We start from the raw sequence: 8,640 nt of genomic DNA on the forward strand, positions 1-8,640 counted from the left end.
TTTTAATTCCAGTCAGCAGCAAATTTGTCCAAAAGCGATAAATACCTCAAAGAAAAAGAAATCTCTGATCTTAAAACATACACACATGTCACATTTAAAACACATAACTCATACCTATTTCCATCTACCCCAGAGCTACCAGCTGTCTTAAATATTCAAAATTGATGGATAGTGAAAGCAAATTCTTCATTGTACAGAGAGTTTAGAATGATGGGAATGTGAAATGCATCCAAAAACTGAAGATTTAATTTAGAAAATACCAGGTATTATGTCTTGGAAGTAGATGGCAGATAGAAACAAGCATAGCCCTTGCTTTATGTCACGACTGTATTCCTCAGTAGTTCTACCAAAATAAAATGAGGTCTTCTGTATAGAACTGTGTTAGGCACCCTTAAGGTAGTAGATGATTTGCCCTCTTAGACTGAAGATTTGTCGTTTCACATATATTCAGAGAGCCTTGATAATTTGTCCTGGAATCATTTACTCGATCCCAATGTACTAAAAACAGGCTTTCTCTGTGAGTTTTTAGTCAACACAAGTCAGGACTGTCTTGTGTGGCTGGGCAGGCTGGATGGGGCACAACTTTGTGAGTCACTATTCACTCAGACCGCAGTGCAAATAGTGACCCCTAGGATCGTCCAGTGCTTGGGACACACAATCACTCTGAGAGGACACTCAGATGTCCTTTGGTGAAACTCAGTGTTGTAAAATTCATGTTGATAATAAATTGAGAGTTGCTTCCTAATATGATCTAAATAATTCAAAGAAAGACTTCTACTAAGCATTTTATCCTAGGAACCAAGAAATTGAGTAATAACTTATCCCCAGAGATATCCAGAACTTTCTGTCTTTTCCTTTTTTCTCCTTTATACTTCCCTTACATGAAAATATTAACCCTCTGGCAAATTTGTTTATAAAGCAAATAATCATTTTGCAATGCCAATAATGATGTACTCCTAATTGAGTCTCTCTTTGATGAGCATTGTGTATCACAGTTCAAATTGGGTTTTAAGGGCCCTGGCCGGTTGGCTCAGCGGTAGAGCGTCGGCCTAGTGTGCGGAGGACCCGGGTTCGATTCCCAGCCAGGGCACATAGGAGAAGCACCCATTTTCTTCTCCACCCCTCCGCCGCGCCTTCCTCTCTGTCTCTCTCTTCCCCTCCCGCAGCCAAGGCTCCATTGGAGCAAAGATGGCCCGGGCGCTGGGGATGGCTCTGTGGCCTCTGCCCCAGGCGCTAGAGTGGCTCTGGTCGCAACATGGCGACGCCCAGGAGGGTCGCAACATGGCGACGCCCAGGATGGGCAGAGCATCGCCCCCTGGTGGGCAGAGCATCGCCCCCTGGTGGGCGTGCCAGGTGGATCCCGGTCGGGCGCATGCGGGAGTCTGTCTGACTGTCTCTCCCTGTTTCCAGCTTTAGAAAAATGCAAAAAAAAAAAAATTGGGTTTTAATTAAATTAACATTTCACTATAGAATTCTTCATACTTTAAATGTATTTGATATAATTGTTCTGTGTGGTTTGTACAACAATGACATGAAAGAGGAGATGTGAGCACCATCATTCCCACTTTATGGAGGCGAAAATTATTGCTCCTGAGCAATAATTTTCGCCTCCAGAGAGAAAGGGCAGAGCTAGGAAGAAATCCAGCTGTCCTAATTTCTACATTCAGCCTAATTATTTAAATTTTATATTAAACAATAAAAATGTGATATGTTTATATGTGTCTATGATTAGCCTGTAATCTCTATATATAATTTTTAAATATTTTTACTGTCTGTGGAATGGTAAAATTAAAAATATAACTATCCAATACTGAAGAGCAAGAAAATATATCTTTCTGGGTTAAAAAAAGAATATTGAATAGTCTAAAAATATTATGTACTTGAGAAATAATGACATACTTATCAATGGTCTTGCTCATTTTTCTCAATACTATCACAGATTTTCTAGGATCGTGTATATAACTGTTAAATGAAATCAATAAATCCCCAACCCCACAACCCTGTCCCAATTCAATGGATAATAGTAAAGCAAATCTGGTTGACTTTTACTTGTTAACAGGTTTTTCTAATGACTGAGTACAACAGAGGTTTTCTGATGTCTGGAAACCTTAAAAGATCTTGTCTCTACTCAGCAATTGAAGTGTAGCAACCCTAACTGAATCATTTTGTCATCTTCATGTCTGGTATCGACACCTGTAAGTTAAAATTGCATGTATTGGTAATAAATTATCTTTAAAATTAGTCAAAATGAACTATTTGCCAGTATCAGAACCAGTTATTCCGGCTCTACAGGACTGACCTACATTGCTTCTTAATGCATCTCTTTGTAAAAAGGAAATTCTAATATTACCACTGACCTACCTATCACTTAACCTGATTTATTGAATACCTTCTATGTGCAGGATATTTTACTAGATAAAGAAACTAAAAACTAAGAGCATAGAGTAGAAAGGAAAGGGCACTTTATATGAACATTAAACTTATATTACAGAAATAATTGACTCATTTATGACTAGATGCATATTACCTGCTCTTTAGAACTATATATAAGTACCTTTCTAAAGTAAATGCATTTATTGTACATTATAATAAAAATGTTGCTAAATAACACATCAATGATTACCAAAATCCTGTTTAAAAGGTTAATGTGAACAACTTATTTTATGGAAGTAATTGGTATAAATGATCTTATAACATTTGTGTCAGTAAAGGATTTGAGCATTTCTTTACATCAACTTTGTATAGCATGGGCCAGAATAAAATTGAAAAGTAAAAAGTATATGCAACCACCATCTATCTCAGAGTAAATAGTGGACTATGAGGAAGTGGTAAATTTAAATTTTTATTACACCAATAATGAAGATTATTTATTGACATATTGACATGATTGCCTCTCCAGATTTTATTCATAAATGTCTCACTGTAGGAGCCTGCATGGATAAAGCTTGGGTCTCAAAAGTCAGACACACTGGATTTGGAATACTGTCCACATTCAAATTCCAATCTGTGCTTCAATCTGAACCACTCCGCTCTGCATGTTTGCTGGAATCCTCCTAAGACTGGAATTTCCTGGGAGATATCCAGTACTTTTTAGGCTATAAACAGCAAAACAAACTGTCTTTCTTGTAATATGTTGTTATGTCTAGTGCTAACTGAAATCAAAGTTTATAGGTGTGGGGAAAGTAACTCAAATTTTTTTTTTTTTTGACAAATTTGATCTAATTTAAATTTTGGCCAAAAATTCAGCTCAGTAATACAAGTTTTTGGAATAATTCATTTTTACGATTAGTTTTAAGTGTAGTAAATGTTGCCTAAATAAGGAAATATTGGTCTATACAACAAATTATGGCAAACAGATTTCCAGTGGTAGTAGAGTTCTTATCACAGTGGGGCTGTTTTTCTCAGATAGGTTCTTTGTGTAATTGTGTGTGCGTGTGTGTATGTGTGTGTGTGTATTTCAACTTAATTTCAAAAACGGATTTTAAATTTGCAGATGTATCTGTAGTGTGTATAACTGAAAAACATAAGGGAAACATAATTTGTTATTGCTTTGATAACATATTTGATGACAAATCTAGACAAATAAAATTAGTTTAATCTTTTATTAGAAATTCCTGAGACATCTATGAGAAACAATATATGAGGAACATCTCATAATACTGACTTTCTTCCTTATGCTCTATTTTAAAATCCTGCCATTTTTAGGTAAGCACAAGCCACCCAGCTAAAAAAAGATGACATTTCTCAGCCTCTTTTGCATCGAGTGTGGCCATATGACTAGTTTGTGCACAATGAGAATTAAGTAGTAGTGCTGTGTATAATATTTCTGAAAAGTTGTTTTTATAAAGTGTGCCTCTTTGTCCCTTTCTTTTTCTTGCTGTTTAAAATGGGATATTATGCTTGTTGCTTGAGCAGCCGCCTTCAGTTAGCATATGATGGGCTTGAGAGTGTAAGCCATGTGCCGAAGATGGCAAAATCATGGCAAAATGATAGCTTTGATTGTGTGTGTAGGAATATGTAGGTGTATGTGTAGGAATCTGTTATATACAGTTGAACCAAGTCATAAAGAACAGTACCAGGAAGTGAGTCTTGCAAAACAGGTCCTGAAATCTGCCATTGGCCAAATGAAATACTGAATGTTGAATAACTGGTGACCATGATATTCAGTTGCAAACATTTGGTCAAGTTGTTGCCTGCTACATCTTGGAGACCAGATGCTATCATAAAGTAGAGTTATTGGAGGAATGGTTCTTAGTACTTTTACCAAGAAAGACAGTCTCAGGCTAGAACCAACCCATCAGAAAGCTGACATGAAAGAGATGAAGGGGAGTAGTTTCGACCTTCAGGCAGCTATCTAAGTTTGATTTAGAGTCCTATAATTTGGATCCTAGTGGGGTTGACAAAACAAACCACATTTATACACCAAATTGAGTCAATCTCCTTTAAGGTTTCTCTACCAGAAGATGGGGTCCAGCCCATTGGCAAAACTTCCATTCAAGTTGAGGGACTTTACCCAAGTTGTTTCAAAAGTTTTCAGAGTAAATGTCAATATTTGTGCAGATATGATCTGTATCTGGTTATTACATTATAGAACTGACCACTCTACAAAATCCAGAGTCTTTTCTGGGTGAGCCACAGTGGCACCTTCTAAGGTCTGGAATCAGAAAAAAAAATTAGGATTCTTCAAAAAAGAGCTTCTATCTAAAGGAAAGGGGGGATTAGGTACTAGTTTTGGGGGAGCCACATAAAATCAAAGAAGGCTGGAATCTTAGCAGACAGCCAATTGACATGGTGCGGTACTTTGGGTAACAATGGCTGAACATATGAGTGTGAACCTTGATTCTTCATACCTTTAATGTCCTGGTAGAACTCACTAGTGTGGGCCTTGCAGGGCCTGTAATCACTGTGGCTTCACATATCACCAGTTTCTGATATTATACAGACCAAGTCTTTGATATCAACACATTGGAGAAGTAGCAGAAAACATCAGTAATGTCAGCTAGTGATTCACTTCTCACTGCACTAAAGATTTGGGGGGGGGGGGAGAAAGAAAGCTAATTTGGGATAAGTAAGATCTGGTATTCATAGAAAAAATGTAGTTTGGGAGCCATACAGGATTTTCTTCTAGTACGGATGTTGTAGTTCAAGAAGTTACTTGGAAATGTTTTTGAAATCATTTTCTATTTTCATCTCATGTTGATGAAGTTGTTATCCTGAGTACATTAAAAAACGGCTTCTACCACCAAGAAAGCTTGAAAATTACTACTATACAAATAGGTCTTTCAAATGGAAATACATGGGTTCTTATGTAAGAAAAATAAATGATGAAAGTGATATTTTAATAAACCAGTCTGATGCAGTGTATGGGTTAGAACAGTGCTTCCATGCTTCCTAAATTTTTTTTTTTTTTTCATTTTTCTGAAGCTGGGAACAGGGAGAGACAGTCAGACAGACTCATGCATGCGCCCGACCGGGATCCAACCGACACGCCCACCATGGGGCGATGCTCTGCCCACCAGGGGGCGATGTTCTGCTCATCCTGGGCGTCGCCATGTTGCAACCAGAGCCACTCTAGCGCCTGAGGCAGAGGCCACAGAGCCATCCCCAGCGCCCGGGCCATCTTTGCTCCAATGGAGCCTTGGCTGCAGGAGGGGAAGAGAGAGACAGAGAGGAAAGCGTGGCGGAGGGGTGGAGAAGCAAATGGGCGCTTCTCCTGTGTGCCCTGGCCGGGAATTGAACCCGGGTCCTCTGCACGCTAGGCCGACGCTCTACCGCTGAGCCAACCGGCCAGGGCCACTTCCTAAATTTTTAAGACTGCATTTAGGCATTGGCCAGTTGGCTCAGTGGTGGAGCATCAGCCCGATGTGTGTAAGTCCTACATTCGATTCCCAGTCAGGGCACACAGGAGAAGTGACCATCTCCTTCTCCACCCCTTCCCCTCCTCCTTCTCTCTCTCTTTCACTCTCTCTCTCTCTCTTCCACTCCTGTAGCCATGGCTTGAATGGTTCAAGCAAGTTGGGCCCAGGCACTGAGGATGGCTCCATGGCCTCTCTTCAGGTGCTGAAATAGCTCAGTTGCCAAGCAACAGCCCTAGATGGGCAGAGCATCACCCTGTAGGGGACTTGCCAGGTGGATCTCATTTGGGGAAAATGCGGGAGTCTGTCACTCAGCCTCCCTGCATCCTGCCTATCACCAAATTTAAAAAAAAGAAAAAGAAAGGATTGCATTTTCAACACAAAAACTAATAGCCCACTGTGTAAACAGATGTGGGACTACTGTTTCTTGAGTTATGACTACCAGCCCGAGGGCTTGATTGGACCAATATTTTGAACACATTTGAAGTCTTGGAGCATGGGCCAGGACATGCTGGGTGGAGAAAATTAATTTAACAGTTGGCCTAATGTAGGGACAGATTTGGTGAGAAACAATATAAAAGTAATATGGAAAAGATTTCAGCTGCTACCCTCAAAAAGCAGGCGAGATAAGTCTGAAACAAGGTGCATATTCAGTTCTAAATAAGGTAATTTGAAGGCACTGGGGAACACACAAGGAGAAAAATCACATAGCAGTTGGGAGAATTGTGAGCCATAAGAAACTTCCCAAGGAAATATTTCTTTAATGTTTACTGCACTTACTAATGAAATAATGCAGTGATGATACAAGGACACCATTGTGAACACTGTCTTCAATAATCTGGACTTGAAAATCTAAATGATCTACATTTAAATCCCAGGCTTTTTACTTGCTACTTGTAACCTAAAGCACATTACAATACTACAGTGTCCCTATCTAAAAAAATTTTATAATAGTAGCACCTACATCCTAAGGCTATTGTGGGTTTTAATGGGATAGATAATGTAAGGATTTGGCAGAGACTTTGGCACTGAAAAAGACTATCAATAGATGCTAGTTATCTCCAACTATTATACAAAGATTCTCTAAAACTTTTAAACAAATTTATTTTGTAACAGATCAATAGAACTGTTGTCATAGACTAGCTATAAAATGAGGGATTGCAAGAAAAAAAAATGCAGTAATCAACAATCTTTCTCCATTGGCTTTCTTTTCTCTTTGTTTCCATCTCTGGCTTAGTCTCTTGCCATTCCCTCTCATTCTCTATCCCCCTCTTCCTCGTCCCTTATTCAAAATTAAGGACTCTGGAAAGTATTTAATTGCCATAAAATTATGCTGGTAACTACAAAGTATTTGCCTGTTTGAAAAACAATTTGCTACCTATTTCATTCCTTAGTTATTTAATTTCTCTTAACTTTCAATTTTTTATTCTTATCCCAAATAGGAACATGAATTTATGGTCTTTTATCTCCTTGACTGACCTCAAGTAGTGCCATCCATATTTTTAATCTTGTATCTAGTCTAGTTCCTGAAGGAAAAGATTATAATTCAACTAGTTTCATCGGGACAGGTGACTCCGGTCATTCAAACATATCAGAGTGTGTGTATATTCACGCGCAGGCGCGTGCGCGCGCACACACACGAATGCATCCCTCACACAATTACTTTGGTGTTGATTGTTTTTTCCAATAACTTCTGACCAAACTTTATTTATTTATGGCAAGTGTATATGTCACCTAACCTTGGAGTAACCCCAAGTCAAAGATCTTTCTAAGCTATTATAGTCCCATAAACCTCATTCCAAAACTCTCATAGCTTGCTGCTGTTCTTTTCTATCCATCTGTCCTTCTTTATTTAAGTTTTGGCTGAAACAAACTCATTTTTCTAAGAGCAATGAACACTTAGTGAGAAGCATTTTTCAAGTCCAAGGACTTTCTCTGCTTTACTTGTCAATATGTTACATATGTTTTAGAGTTTCTCCTGCAGCAGGATTTTCTTTAGTCATTTTACATTAAATTTCTCTTAAGTGAAGGGTATTGTAGTCTTCTTTCAGGTAAGTGATTTACTATCTATGTTTTGTGACTCCCAAGTGCCAAGAATCGTCTCAGAGTGTCATGAAGTCCTTTAAAAATTTCAGCACGTAAACATATGTCTACTTTGATGTCAAGAAATGTTTGCTGGGAAGATTTTTAGAAAGTACTATAAAATTAAAAAATGTATTTTTCTTCATCATAAGAAAACATTTAAAAATAACAACATGCAGCCTGATGTGCACTGGCACAGTGAATAGAGAGTCAATCTGGAACGCTGAGGTCACCTGTCTGAAACCCCAGGCTTGCCAGGTCAAGGCACACAGGGGAAGCAGCTACCATGAGTTGATGCTTCCTGCTCCTCCCATTCCTCTTTCTCTTTCTCTTACTCTCTCTCTTTCCTCTCTCTAAAATCAATAAATAAAATCTTTAAAAAATAATATGTAACTTTGATGTAGATACTTTTGTAATCACTTTGAAATATCCTTCAAATAAAATTTATTTCACATTCATCAGGTCATGTTAATTAAAATCTTATACTAGTTTACAATGTTAAAATCATCACATTTCCTTGGAATTATTAAGTCTTAATGGGACCACATTTAAATGAAGAGATTTAAATCTTTAAACTATTTCCCCAAATTTATTTTTAGTGAAAATCTGATTTTCACACATCCAGATGGGATTTGTTTTCACATTTGTCTGTTATGATTTGACTTTGCCCTAATTTGAATCCTATGTACTAATTTCCCTTCAA

This window comes from Saccopteryx bilineata, chromosome 12, assembly GCF_036850765.1.
Source record: "Saccopteryx bilineata isolate mSacBil1 chromosome 12, mSacBil1_pri_phased_curated, whole genome shotgun sequence".
Classification (NCBI taxonomy): Eukaryota; Metazoa; Chordata; class Mammalia; order Chiroptera; family Emballonuridae; genus Saccopteryx; species Saccopteryx bilineata.